This window comes from Thermobia domestica, chromosome 7 (assembly GCF_964235325.1).
Source record: "Thermobia domestica chromosome 7, izTheDome1.hap1.1, whole genome shotgun sequence".
NCBI classification, from domain to species: domain Eukaryota; kingdom Metazoa; phylum Arthropoda; class Insecta; order Zygentoma; family Lepismatidae; genus Thermobia; species Thermobia domestica.
The window spans coordinates 267,300,434-267,316,459 of NC_137460.1; the positions used below are offsets into that span (position 1 = coordinate 267,300,434).

General features: G+C 33.6%; 1 protein-coding gene across 2 annotated transcripts in view; it reads left to right on the forward strand.

Moving 5' to 3' along the window:
• The window catches only part of LOC145690899 (uncharacterized), a 40,016-nt gene that overhangs the window by 19,270 nt on the left and 4,720 nt on the right, over positions 1-16,026 (forward strand). The gene's annotated exons all lie outside the window — the stretch shown is intronic.

A 16,026-nucleotide genomic window follows, 5' to 3' on the forward strand; every position in this document is an offset into this window, starting at 1 on the left:
ATGAATATTTAACACAAAAGAAAACAAAAATTAGATATTCTTTCCTTTGTGTGAGTCGTTGAGCAATAGATAAACTCGTAAAAAAATTAACGAAAACAAAGTTTTTTAGATGTGTTTCCCGCACTAGACTTACTTTTTTCCTTTCAAACATTCATTTTTTAAAAATATTTGAAATGTGCTAAAATAATACGTAAATACATATATTTATATATAATATACGAGCAAACCTAACATACTAAATATATAAAATCTATACATGGAATTAGTAAAATTCAAAACTAAACAAAATCTATATACATACCACTACACATAAAATAATTAAAATATCTATATATATATATACTTGTACCATACGACGTAACTAATGAGCGTTTGAATCTTTTAATACAAATAAATGAGTTAAACGGCGGTTAAGCCCTACGAAGCGCCATTCTTTGCGTCATTAATTGACAATTCAGGTTGTAAGTCATTCATAAAAAACAGGTTAATGAGTTGGTTCCTAAAACCAACGACGCTGACCTAATCTCCTACAGTTGAAGCTTGCTGGGGCGCTAAACTCCCTGACGATTCGAATGAATAGCTTCTACACTTAGACCTTATATACCACCCTGGCTGCATACCTTCGGCATTCAAATCATGACACATCGGGGTTAATTTCCCAACACCAATTGGGCTGTCAACATTCAGGCCTCTAGGGGGCATTTTAAGAAAATAAATATAATGGAAAGGACGACCAGAAACATACCCTGGGAGGAGATTTAATGCTACAGCCCCACATTTCAGTTCATCAATCCTTTAGTCATTAGTATTACTTCAGGCCTGCTCATACCTAAAAAAATTGGTAGGTTTACAAATGTAACCTTGTAAAGAGCGCAAGCCAATACTTATCTGTGGCTTACTAGCAATTGCACTTATCTTTACAGAGAATAAAGTCACATCCGAAAACATTTGTCACAATCGTGAAATACAAGATAACAATAATATTAACTTGTTCATTAAACATTAATGTTGTTCAGGGTCTACTCGTACGTAACAATCAATATATTCTCATAACATAACCTTTAATTTTACAATATACTGTCAAACTGTTGTAGGCACTCCGTACTATCGATACATCATAGTATCTGGTGTTTATCGTAGTAAAGGGTACCTTGAATCGTAAACGGGTTTTCCTTTCTTTTTTTTTCGAGACCGGTTTATGATTCCCGGCACAATAAAACAAGAGTTTTTTTTTTTCAAAAATCGAAAGGAATAACATCTAATTTACTTTCTCTAAATCCAAATGAAAACTAAGTATTATATCAAAATCGAAAATCCGAACATCAATTTTATTACTATTATACTTTTCTCTAAATATGCCAAACATTAAAAGTTAATATTACAAATTCTGAAATGTGTAGACAATTGCCGAATCTACATATTAGCTGGGACCCAACCAGGCTCCGTACTGGTTTCATCACTTTAATTTTGTAACGAAAGTAGTGGCGTCCCTAGTGGATAATTATATTTTAACTTTCAACTCTTTTTAACTTATCGCTTTTTCTGAACTCAATTAACTTCAGGACTCATTAGTCGCAATGAATACACATTGACTTTTCATAATAGACGGCAAATATATATATATAGAACGACGAACAAATACAAACAGCTTTATGAAAATCAACGTTATTTTCAATATTATACCAAATTGTGCTTAATTTACAGTATTTTGACTTAATCTTACTTTACAAATTTAGCATATTTTCCCATTACACAATCACATCAGATGAAAAAACTCATTATCTGAAGAGCACACTTATCTAATTACCCAAAATATTAGCATTATGATTAATTGTAGTTATTGCTAGTACTTCTCTAATTATGTTCGTAAATATCTCTAATTGCCTAACATTTCCATAAATGATTCATTGTATGGGGACAGCTAAATGTTAATACAAACATAGAGGAGAATGAATAAAAACTCAAAACAAAATTTCATAATAAAATTTTATTATGAAGTCTGGTTCCCAAAACTGGTAACACCTTAAAAAAATATACAAAACTTGAACATTCTAACAAGAATTGGATACAGAAAGTCCGCATGCAAAACAGGATAGCCATACTTTTCAAAAGTGGTGGGGTATTATTTCTATTTCAAAGTCCGAAATTGCGTTCTAAATAAATTTCCTTTTTAAAATTTCCAATGCTGTCCTTCCTCTGCTTTCCACATTTATCTTTCATCTCCAAAAGCTTTAAGGAAGCCATAAAACATGACATCTAAATGAACATACTTGATTATAGAGCGATATGCATGGTTCTTGGACCGGCGCGTCAGTGGCGGTGAACACGCACTTTGAATATGAAAAGTAAAAACCTATCCTTTGAAATACGAGGGGAATAATGAAATAAATTAATAAGAATCCTTTTTTCATTCTCCCTAAAACTCAAATTTGGTATTTCTGCTTTCTCTTCTCTTCCAGGGCTTAGTCCGAGTTCGAGTGAAGTTCACGCTAAGATTTTAATTTTCCATATATGCCGGCTACGTTTGTAAGCTGTAATTTAGCACGATTACGTATACTTTTCCAGTTAGTTTCTTTAATTTGCGGAACTTTTCTCCTTTTTGCAGCGCATTTACAAAAATTCGCCTAATGACACGCTTTAGTTTACGACAATTGGATTTACGCTGCATTGCGATACCTGTGATAAATTTCTTTTTCTTTTTGCTCTTACTATTACTATATTTCCCATGTAGTTTACTATACAATGTTCGTACGTGTTTTCGCTTAATCTTTTTAGTAGTCTTCGGAGTCGATGTATACTTTTATCCGCACGTTTGACTCAAAATAAGATCGCCTACAGTTCGACTTTAATTTGCGTCTAGTTCGTCTGTGACCGGGTTTAGTTTTTTCCGTATTACGCTTACCAAAGTACTTTTCTTTTATTCTCAACTTTTTTGTTACTGCGCGCCTAATGCATGGTTGCGCGATGAGAGTACGCTCCATGTGGAGGTCGACGTGGTTATCATCACATGCAATCAACTGTTCTAAATTTTGAGCAACTCTACACTTAAATTTTCGATCTTTACTTTTTCGCAATAGTGAAGCACTGGCTTTAAAATTCACACATTTCGGTAATTGAAAATTAATAAATATTGCATCTAATGTACTGATAATATTATTACGTCTGCTCATTTTAATCCTGCTGATTATGCTCCTCGAAATAGAGTTCACGTTAACTGATGTATTGACAAAACTCGAGTTGGTATCATTGGCTAACTTATTTTTCTTCTCAACCCTGGTGCTACAGTTCACCTCTAAAACGGAAATATACGTTCGACGGCGTGTGCTTTTTTGGAAGTGATACTTTTACGCTTGTTTACGGTAAACATTTCCGACCGATTGAGTATGTACGAGACGTTCGCTACGTAAAACACAATTCGCTTCGCGGGCCTACACTCTAAACTGTGAATTTGAAATCGTTTTCTTCTACAATACTCAAAGTTGATAAAGTCGGAATGGTGTTGAAGCACTAAAATGCAACTTACGTTAGACATACACGGTTACGAAAGAATTTGTTAAATCGCAGAAAACCATTTTCCTGCGACACAAAAACGACAACACTGCAACTTCGTTACCACACAAAACCAACAATTGAACTCTCAAGCCTTCCCTGGCTTTTTCCAGAGGATGGGTACGCTACAACCTCAACGCTACAACTCATCATGTGTGAAACATCGGCATCCCCTGCCGCCAAAACAATTACATTAGAAAACATAATTGTCTACAGGTACACGTGAAGATTCTACCTTTTTTGCTATCCCTACACTGCATATCTCCCTTAACTGACTGTAATCGACTTTGTGGTTTATTTGGCACATATCTTCCACACTTTGGGCAGCCTCGAATTCAAGTGTATTTACGGTTTCTTTTTCACGTTGCACTTCCTTCCACTGTTGTATTTTGTTGGCTTGCCTACACTCAAACTGTGCCGTTCGCATATATTCACAGAACTCAGTGAGATATTTCTTTCATTCCACTACACTATTTTTAAACTCGGCAGTTACTGAATAAATATGATTTGCCGCGTTAACTAATTCACAGCGTACCTCAGTTAAGGAGTTATTGCATTACTTTGATATTATTACGTAAACATTCTGGTTTGACATTCAATTCGCTCTTTCCTCCTCTCCCAAATCGCTTCTGTTACAGACTGTTGAAATTTACCTGCTGATTCAGTTATTCTTTGTCCTACACATCCAATATTCATTTCCATTTCCTGAGCAAAGGTTTCTAATTTTTACCTTAATTCCTCTGTCAACATTGCTTGAAATTGTTCTAAAATACTTACCTCCATATTGTTATGAATTACGAGCAACTAACTTAAAGTACAAGAATATAAATGTCTAAGTTTGATACGAAAATAAGAAATGTGCACTTAAAACATGAAACACTAAGAATTTCGATATTACGACCATTAACAACCAATCCTTTTTTTCACAGCTCAGGTTTCATTTTGCAAAGTGCTTCAATATAAATTAACAGAGATATAATCTAGTACCATATACAAAACATTGTCTCTTATTCATAAATGCATAGTGTAAAACATGTATGTGTGTGTGTATACTCAATCAGCTGTTTGTTATCCATTCATATCTACATGGCATTAAAAACCAACAAGAAAAAATTTTTATAATCTACATTAATCTCTCTGTCGCTCTCAAAGTCAAAACCTATATACTTAACTTACATGAAAAATCTACAATACTTACCTTTGTGTTTATCTGTCCCATTTCTTTATTTTTAATTAATTGTGTTCGCGCATGAGCTGGTGGAAATTGACTGTCGACACTAGGCTAATCAGATTCGAAACTCGACACGTTATCCGTATAATTAATGGTATTGAAAAAGCAGTCGTAAGAAGATTACAATAATTTAATCCGGAAAACGGTAGCCATGTGGTTGTAATCTTGTTTTTTAGTTGTTAGAATCTTGTAAATATAATCGTAACGTTAATATCGATTTTCGTCTTTTTCCCAAAAGTTTACACATCTCTCTCTCTCGCTGTCACTTGTTTATTTCGTTTATCGCAGCTTTGCTATGGCAAATAACATTTTCTTCCGTACCTACGTTTTGTCATAAACCGAAGTTGGGGAGAACGGTAGACAAAACATAGATACCGTAAGAATGGAAGAGTGAGCAAATGATCAAATTAAGCTCAGATATTAATAACCTAAAATCATCTTCCGGTGCAAATCACAAAAACTGGTTAAACTGTATAGAAAATGTAATAATACTGAATGTAATTCATAGAAATTAAAATAAAATCAAAAGATTACAAGTGAACAAGTAGCTTTTACTGTATATGTTTATGGCCGTTTTAACTTGTTTCATTTCCCTCTTTATCTTATTTCCTTTTTATACATGCAGCTGTGTAGCACAATTGATAAATTAAGATTTCAGTTACTTACAATAGTCTTCGACGGTTCAACTGCTTGAGGGGAGTTGCAGTTATAAGGATCTCAGGCGTTCCACAACGGATGATCCCAAGGGTCGGCTGGAGTCCTCTGTTGATAGTAATAAGCGATCGTCCTACTCGGCACAATTATTCCTTCCCTTTCAATGATTTGGAGCAAGAGTTTGTCACAAAAAACTGAGATTACAATCGAATGTTACGGTCCTAACACATATGTACTAGTCACTTCACTGCTGACTTTTGCACAATATTAGAAAAAAATATTTTACACGGATGCGTATGCAAATATCGTACAATTTCTGATGATAAACTAAAAAAAATGGCTCTCACGTATGCAAACGACGATTTAGCGTGCGAAGCTCAATCCGTACAACTAGAGCACTCATAAGAGTATAACGTGTGTTTAGAACAATGCACCCCACTCGTCTTCGTGGGTGCCTTTCCGAGTGATGACAAGGCATTCGTACAAAGCGCTGAAGGTTATTTTAACAAATCAAAACTTGTATATGGTCAACCGAGAAAATCCCGATTTTCACCCGTAGCATCGGAACCACATTAATGGTCCAACTAGCTTTTAGTTATAACAGTGCGTAAGTGGAGGATGATTGTCCCGAATGTCAAATATAAAGAAACAGTCACCAGAAATGCAGGAATCACGTGATCAGGATTCCTGTTTCTTAACCATATATGGCCGTAAGACCGGAGCTATGCTTACTAACACAAATGTACAAAATATAAAAGTTTTGGAAAAAGATTCAAGATTGCTTCTCTATATACTAAGCTAGGTTAATAAAGGTAAAAATTAAAATTGTCCTATTTCTTTTAAATTCCAAAAAACGTACCTCAGGTCGGTGATAGCCGAAATGTTGTCTTTAAGGGGTTATGTTGTGTATAGTACTTAATTTTTGTACGAAACAATGTACATTTTGATTTAATTTCGCATTTTTGCACAGTAAATAAAACGGACAAACCAATACTTCCAAGGTTGATTCGGTGGTCGGATGGTTAATGCGTTAATGTCTGTAATAAAGGTCGTGGGTTCAAGTCACAGCAGTTGTAACATTTTTCTTTCTAAATATGTTTCTATATCTTCAGATATATTATTAATATTTCTTTTCTCACATTTCACGTATGTTATCTTAGATCATGTGTTCATGGATTAGGGTAGATTAACCAGATTTCGTTATATATACTTACAGTTTCCTATCTTTTCTTCAAGATGGATTTCTACATGTTCACATTTGTTAAGAATTATTTATATATTTCAATTTTAGTGTTCATAGGTTAGCGATGATTAGGTAAGGATATGTTTGCAAAAAATATAGTACAATGCCAAAGCACATAATTTTACACACCAATGAGTTATTTTTCCTTTATTCAGAAAGTTACTGCGAGCGTGTGCTATGCAGCTAAACCTTCCACTCACTGTTAGTGCTGGTGGCAGTAGTTTTGCGGACGTACACGCATTGTCAAATAGTTCTTTTTCTTCAAAAATGACCTATGGATTATTATTCTAAGAAAATATAAGAAGTATCTGTGTTAAAATTGTATTGGTTTTATTTAAACACGCACACATTTTTACACTATAATTTATTCCGAAACTGGTGTCGAGTCTAGCGTAATATCACGACTATTTCTTTTAACTATATGTTAATAGGTTCCTTCTTACTTAACTCTCTATTCAAACCTAAATTTGTTCAATTTAACCATTTCAAATTTTAACGTTCATCGTTGTACAGCGAATATTGTAATATAGCGAGATCTATTTGTTTGCAAACGATTCAGTGTCTTAACACAATTTCAATACTATGCAATGTACCTTACCGAAAAACGAAGATGGTTCAAATTTAGTATTGCATCCAATTTCAAAAGTAATTTTTGTGTAGAATAAACGGTAAATGCTTTCATGATGCTGTTTCTTATAAATTTTTCAGTGTCCCTTAAGTAGATTCAATTTCCTCGGTTAACCGCATACTTAAACCGAAATCTCTTCAGACTAGCCATTAATTTTAGACTTAGCTAATGAAACGCTAGAATGGAACGGTAAACGATAACGAGAGGTGATTCTTCCAAATGATTCTGTGTCTATATACAACACATAATGACTGGGTAGACGCTCTGTGAAAATGGGGTGTTTTCCAAATTCTGTATTGTTGCCAGTTTCAGTACTGGTTTCATCGTTTATTGCTGTAGAACAAACACGGTAAGAGGAAAGGAGAAGCGGTTTGCTGCCAAGAATTCAGCGTCTGAAAACAACATATCGCTACTATCGTGGATATTACTAGTACTACTGGTTTCAAAATTGATCTCCGTTGAATGAACACTGTAAAGCTATCAGGAAGTGACTTTTTGCATGTGATGAAGCATCGCAAGCATAGGTTCCATCTTTTGTGTTGAAATCTTAATCAAAGCAAACTATTTTATACTAGCCACTTCCAATTTGATCATTTATCGCCATACTACGGAAACATTGGTAGAAGACGTCTTTCAAAAAAACAATTGAGCTTCGAACATAAAATGACCCTACAACACTCTACCAAAAGAAGAATTGGCTCAAATTTAATATTAATTTAGCTTTCAATAATAATTTTATATGACAATCGCGGTAAGAATTATGGAGGTGCGTTTTTACAATCAGGTGAGCGTTCTAAGTTAAGGTTCCACATTTTCCACTAAGCCCTATTCAAACCGGAGCGTTTTAAATTAACCATTTGTGGTGTTAATATTTGCCATTGTAGGATGGAAACTGTAACAGACATTAACAAACGGTTTGTGCAACTGATTGAGGGTCTGTAGTTGACACATCACAACCAACAGTACGTTAGGAAATCGGAAGTTGTTGAAATTTTCTAAACTGGTAATTTCAATACTGATTTTTGTAGAGTAAAGATGATTAGAGATACTGAGATACGGTTTCGTACAACCGATTGAGCTTCTCAAGAATAGATCCATGTCCTCCGTCCACCATCTATTCAAACCGTGAGCGTTTCAAAATATCCATTTCTGATTACAACATTATCCCTACAGAACAGAGAAGGTAACAGACAGCGTAGTTCGGCTTTCTGAAAACATTTCAGTTTTTAAATTATACATATCATGATTACCACAGAGCTCTCCCAAAAACACACGGTTTTCAAATTTACTATTACATCCGATTCGATATAGTTTTCAACTTTCTTTGCCATAGAACAAGGAAATAACAACAATCAGTTTCTGCCAACGATTGAGCGTCTGAATACAATACATAATGACTATTCATTATAGTCTGAAATATGGAAGTAGTTCAAATTTAATCCAATTTCAATATTTTTTTTTCTTAGAGGTAGAATACTAAAATCTTTCACGTTGCAGTTTCTTGTAATCGATTGTGCTTTCAAATAGTATGTTTACATTTTCCGTTGAAATTCAATTTAAACATGTCTTAGTTAAAATTATCCGTCTCCGGTTTCAACATTTATGGCTACAAAACGAAAATGGTAACAGGTATGTAGTAGCTGTTTTTTAGTAAGTGATTAGTAATCCTGTTATCTAATTTTCATAGATAAAACTATATAAGATATCGAGCAGCTATTCTGCGATTGGATCAGCGTCCGAACGATACCTTCTATCTTCTTCCTTAACTTTATATTCAAATTTGAAATGCTTCAAGTTAACGATGCTTAAAGTTTTTCAACATTTATCTGTATAGAAGTGAAAGAGTAACGGATAACTAGTAATAGATATTTGAGATAGATCCCGCGTCCAAGGAACAGATTCCTTCTTTGATCTTCTTACTATATGGGAACAAATTGTTACAGATGTACTACCTCAAGTTTGAGTATTGAATTCGTATATTTTGAAAGCCTTAGATTCACACTGTGAAACGATATTCACTTGTTTAAAAATTGTATTGTATAACATGTTTAATACACCCCATCAAGTTGAAACCTTTAGTCATGCATAAAAAAATGTTAGCTATGTAACAGATATTTGGCAGAACTTATGTGAATAGTTAATAAAAAAATTGCCGCCTTCACACTTTTTTTCACTGCCATGAATTTTAACCTTTATCCTGATTTGAAATATTATTTTAGTACTAGCCAATGCTCTTATTTTGTTCGTTTTCCAGCCAATGATGTATGTCTTATCCACTACAAGATTTTACAATTTCGACATTTACGTTGATTATTTCACACATTCCGCTAACACCGTATCAGTTGTTCGTAAACGCAAATATTTTACGAATTTTGTAACTTTTTGAACTTGTTCATTATATTTGTCTTAGTGTAAACATAATATTTGCGTGAACATAATAAACATAAAACCCAGAACTTACAAAACCTTAACTGATGTCTTTGATTGCAGTTTGAGTCAATTTTTTGGTATATAATGATATATACCTTAGTGCATGTATAATTATGTCAGTGAAGTTTCGTCCTGTTCAACAGACTTTAGTGAGATGTGTGTCCCGAATGTGTACTAGTTTGTAAAATTCTAAAGTTAATACCAGTAATATTACTTTGTAGGAGAAATTTGCTTTGATGTATAGTAATTTTTGTAATTGTTGGTTGTTGCTCTAATCAATGGAAAAAATTTAGTTGTTAGAATAGACGTATCACGCTGCAACCGTTTCCCTTGCAGTCGGTCAGGAAGGAGAAAATATCTGTTGACCGGCTTTACAAAATCTCATCTGAACTGGGAACAATTCTACAGAAAGACCAGATTGAGAAAAGGATGATCATCTCTTTTACCTCAAAAAATAGAAAGAAGGAATAGTGGTTTCCATAATCTAGTTTGATCTACTAATCCTCCTAAACATGATTTATTTTTTATTTAACTATAAGCTTTCGGAAAAATTAGTCTGCATAATTGTGCATGTTCGGCCGGTATTGTTTATATTGGTGATTCTATCTACCTGCACAATTGTGTAGGTCAGGGCTGAAAGGGTTAAAAATGCTTATTAACAATCAGCAAAAGACGTTAAATTTTGAATAACTTACTTATCGTGAGATGAAGGAAAGAAAGTTTACATACTTTATATATAGTTAACATTTACAGTAGAAAGACATTACATATTTTTACACAAATAATAAAATCGAAATGTCTACTATAGGCGGGTCACGTTGCTTGCGTCAGTAATATGCATGTGAACTGTAAAACTTTTGTGAAAGGTTGTGTATCGAAAACAATAAGATAATATTATCCAATACGATACTCTAAGAATGGGCTATAATAATCCAAGCGGGCATCATTTAGTGTAAGATGATATCCAGTTGAGAAGTTAAATTTATGAGGTGTGGGACTTCGGGTTTGGTTAATCACTGGCTGAATGAGTTTGGTATATTCTTAAATGTATACTAAAGTTTAAAGTGGAGTATATATTTTATTTTTAAGCTTTAAATATTTGCTGCTAAAATCATACAGTGAAAATTACTATGAAAACTTCAAGTGTAGGTCACGTTTGTTGCAATTAATTGACTCTTTCAGCCTTCATTCACAAATTCGCGAAAGTATGCTCAGTATGTTTTACTTTCTTCTTACCAGCGAAACAAACATCTGATCACGAGGGTGCTACATCTGCAAAAGAATGTGCGGAAAACTAAAGCTTAACTTCAACTTTTAAATAAAATGTATACTTTCTTCGAAATGCGATGGTAAAATTGGAAAAAAGATTTTCTTGAAAATCTATTTCAAATGTTACTTATTATTATTATTATTATTATTATTATTATTATTATTATTATTATTATTATTATTATTATTATTATTATTGTAGTTTTTACGTTGTAAGTGTTTGTAAGTGTCCAGTGTTCAGTACAACATTAGACATATAGTAATACATGATTTCGTTCCTCCTAGTTTGTGTTTGAAGATGGTATATTATGTATGTCGCCGTTAAAGGTACGCAGATATACATACTGTAGAGCGTCCGTAAGTGTTCTTCCGTGAGTATTGCATTGTAGTAACGAGGGAATGAAACACGTAATATAATGTGAATTACGGAGTAAGAAATAGTGGTTCTGAGATATTTTTTCCCAAGAAGTACGTAGATATACCTCTCCATGTAAGTTCATATAAGTAAACAAGCACGTTCGGAAAGGATAAAGACGTTGTTTTTAACAGAAATGATGTAAATACTTTGTTTTCCAGTAAGTGATTTTTTAAGTCATATACTACAAGCCTTTTTGCTGTTTTTGACGTTGCTCTTGTTTAAATATCTAAAGAAGTTTATAAGTTGATATGAAGTTTATAGCTTAATTTCACAATATCCCCTTGAAAACGTACTTTTTCCATAATTCTTTTAATGTTAGTAAAATTGTTATCACTTAAGTGCATCAGGCAATGCGTGATGAAGTTTTGTACATTGCATATTAAATTTATATCATGGTAAATTTATGTATTATGAAATTGCGGAAATTGCCCGTTTTCATCTCATATATCATAGGTCACTTCTTCACTGTTATAGCCTAAGGACACCTAAGAATAATCCACTCACTATTTTAGCGTAAAATTTAAATCTGTTCATTTACTCGTAGAATCTTCATTCTGGGAACAGTAACGTAAAAAAATATAAAAAGTTTTCTAAATGGGTTACATGCAGACATGTAAAATTTAATTTCAATCGATTCAGCCATTTTTCTAGTTAATACCAGATTAGGTTGATGCCACATGTTTTGAATTGAGGTATAGTATGCAGATTGCTCGTCTTCTCTCTCTTGAATGTTTATTTCCGAAAACAGTGCTGCACACGACACTTTTCTAAAAGTAAAAAAGCTAGTGTGCCAAGTGTCCTTTCTCTAACAAGAGAGACCATTCAGATTATAATATTTGACATACAATTTTAATCCTCTTCCCGAAAAGCATTTTTGCGAATAGCATTACAGCAGGTTATGTTCAAAGCACAAACAAAAAACCTAGTAATAATCTAAGTGACGAAGGTGCTAGTGGTTGTCCATATTACCTTAACGTGGAATTCTGGAATCATTATTTATGTATTTCAAATAAGTACATAAAGATTACAAGAAATTGAAAACTCTATGCTTCTCAAAAGTATTTATTTTATTACAATGTATCAGATGTTAGTATGTAGCTACATTTCAATGTACGCAAAATTTTACTATCTCAAGGTATCAGACTATATAAAAACGCAACCAGAAATTGGTATACTTAGTGAAATCACATATCTTGTACAAAATTTTAAAAGTTGTATATCGTCCCTTTGTTTATTTGTACTCATAGTGACAGTTTCTTGTAGCTGCAATTGCAAAAATTTCTTTCTTTTTTAAATTTTCTGGCACAAAAAGTAATAATGTTAGTGACAACGTATCTCTATTTTCACTTATAATAAATGTTTATTCCATATAGCCCAAAATAAGTACTTTGGTATGTACCTGAGTTAACTCTGATATCGTATGTATCGTGACGTACATAAATCTTTGACCAGGTAATGGCGGCTGCTTTGAAACAAATGCAAAGTGTGAGAATTAGATCTGTCATATCTGTAGTTTCGTGTGAAGAGAATTCATACTTCTGGGTCATGATCGTAGTGTGTCATGATGAGTGGTGGGTCGTAGTGGGTCATGTTGGTGGTAGGTCGCAGTAGGTCGGGTGCTGTTGACCCACGATCGACTGACCAACCGACTCAATGACCAACTCCAACTGTGGCACTTTTCAGAATATCCGTACAGATTTTATAGAAGTTCCAAACGATATGTAATGCTTACATTTTAGGTTAAGGTATTGCTAGTCTGCTGTTTCATTTTTGAATGGAATTACGATTCGCCGTGACTTTTTCTATGTATTGTTTTTGTGAGAAAACGTTAATGAGCAATAGAAAATACAAATGTTTTTCGATTCGGATTGGTTTGGGTTAACAGCTTGAAAATGAAATCACTTAATGTCCAACGATTATACGTGTTAGCAAGTGAAAACTATGATGGAAGCAAGGGAAAACTATGATGGAAGCAAGTGAATTATGTTGGACGAATTGCTGGAATGAGGAATTGGGTGTGTCCCGAGAAAACCCACGAGCATTATGTTGTCCGTCTCAAGCTTACTTTCCTTCGGAACGAAACAAGCACCCCACCCATCTGATTGTTTAGTAGGCGGGGTCTCACTTTCGATTCCCGGTGGGAAAGCCTTTGAAATATCAAATGCCCTCGATGTATCCCTGATGTTCAAGGTTATTAAAATCACCTGGAAAACGAGAATAACCGAATATAACAGAGATAAATTTAAGAGATACTTTCCGTCTTTTTAAAATTTAATCTTGAATTATTTGGACTGCTCTATTTTATCATGACCAAAATCAGTGATTCATGGTTAATAAAACATTGGATTCGTAAACGTTTGCATTTCCTACGTAGACGAGTGATTCTTGACTCTTACTTAAAAGAGCGGTCTTAGGGTAGTGGCTTGAGCATTCGCTTTGTGTGTTAGTGGTCCACGGTTCGATTCTCCGAGGATATTTAGAAAAAATTATAATTTAGAATGTTCATGTTTCTGATGTATAATAAAATGAAGAATTGTCAATTTCTCTCATTCTTACAAGTTAAATTTGAAACGACTTCCTTCAAAGGAAAAAGTAATTACATGACGTCACAGTGTACTAATTCGATTTCTACTGCCTGAAAACTTCGCTTGTTTCTCAAACAATTCATGAATAGAAACGGGTAATTCTTCAGGCTTAGTATGAGTCATAAATTTCCCTGGAACGTCATTGTATAATTGTTACTAAATGTTCTTCCACCCTTACTAGAAATAATAATAATATTTTCGTTCGGCATTTGCAACAAGTTGCATATATTCTCTCAAGAAAAATTGATCAATAATAACTATTCCTTTTTGTATACTTTCATAATATATCAACATAACGCATACATAATCCAATGTCTTTTACCCAAAGAAAGGGTGTTACTTCGATAGGGTATTGTGATGAGGACAAATTTTACTTAGCTTCTGTTAAGGCATCGGTAGGTTCGATTTTCACATTATCCAGTAGCTGACACTTTTTCCTATCTTTTGTTTGCAAGTATCTCCCAAAACTCAATTCATCCTTATATGTAATTAAAAGAATTTATTTTCATTTTCGTAACTTCAATATGTTTATTTCCATTGCAGCAGAGGCCTGTAATATTCAGGTCTCAAATATTCAATACTAATATTATTACTACTACTAATAATAATAACATAGATAACAAATTCAGTATGTGGACACATTGTATTAAAGCCTGTAAAATCCCCCGGGACTGGAGAGATGTGTCAGCATCAACAGGGCATACCCGCTCTAAACGTCCCTTCAACCAGCTAAATGTTATAAGGGAAAGTTTCCGTACAACTAGCTATTTTATAACGGAAAGTTTTTTTTACAACAATTTAAATGTTATAATGGAAAGTTTCGAGGCAAATTTCGTGTAGAAACTTAGGATTTTGAACTCACAAGAGCCGTAAGAAAATTTGTTTTTAAGTAATTTTTATGCCGGCTAAGCTACAGAAGACGTCGATGATGAGAATGAAAAAAATACTGGAATAAAGAAAGTGAGACGAAGCAGGACACGGAGAAAACAATACACACGTGGTTTGTTCAGCACAATCCCCACTAGGCGGGAGCTGGGTGGAACAGGTTGTACCATTAAATATACAACACTTCAATAATAATAATAATAATAATAATAATGCTATTAAAAGTTTTAAAGTTGCCCTAAAGTTTGGCAAAACTTCCTTAATCTAGGTGTTTCAGGGAAGGGGTTCCGTAACTTCATGTAACACCTCTACAGCTACTCAAATTTAAACGAAAGCTTTCCGCTAATATTTCGCGTAGAAAATATCCTACTGTACGTTTTCAAGAAAATAACTGTATTAAAAAGAACTGAATATAATTGAAGACTAAAGCTTGTAGTAAACTAACTTGTGGAGTTTGCAGATGTAATTATAAAAGTTTGCTCCAAAGTATATACACAGACCATAATTCAGAGAGCTATGAAATACAAAGTAACAAAATAATGTATGAGATTCAGTCTACAGAACAATTGTTGCTTAAACGGTGGCTTACACAATTTCGAGAATCGAGATAAGACGAGAAATGTTTACAATACTTTTTGCCTCGTCTCGATTCTCATCTCCAAAGCATGACGATAGTGTGACTTAGCGTTGTCCGGTCTCGAACTAAAATGTTAAGTCTCATCCCGATTTTGTCTGGTTTGTTTTAGAATCGAGATTAGAAATTCGTCTTTTCATGGGCAACATTACACAAAACCGAAATATTTTTTTGTTTACTATCACTTTTCTGCTTGTAACGGTATGATTTGAGCGATAATAAATTTTTAATTTCTAAATATTCTTCGAGATATTTATAATTATTACTAGTATTATTCCTGAAAATTTGATAGTTCAAGTGTTGAAACAAACGAGTATTCAAATATTTGAATGTAATAAAGCGTGTGATATCGCCATCAAAATTCCTTAGGTAAAAAAAAAAAAAAAAAAAAAAAAAACTCAACGTGTATTCGATCGAAGAATCTCCAGATTACTGGTTAAGCGCCTAGACTTCTGAACCACGATCACTACGATGTAAATGATGCGTCTTTAGCCTGGTTA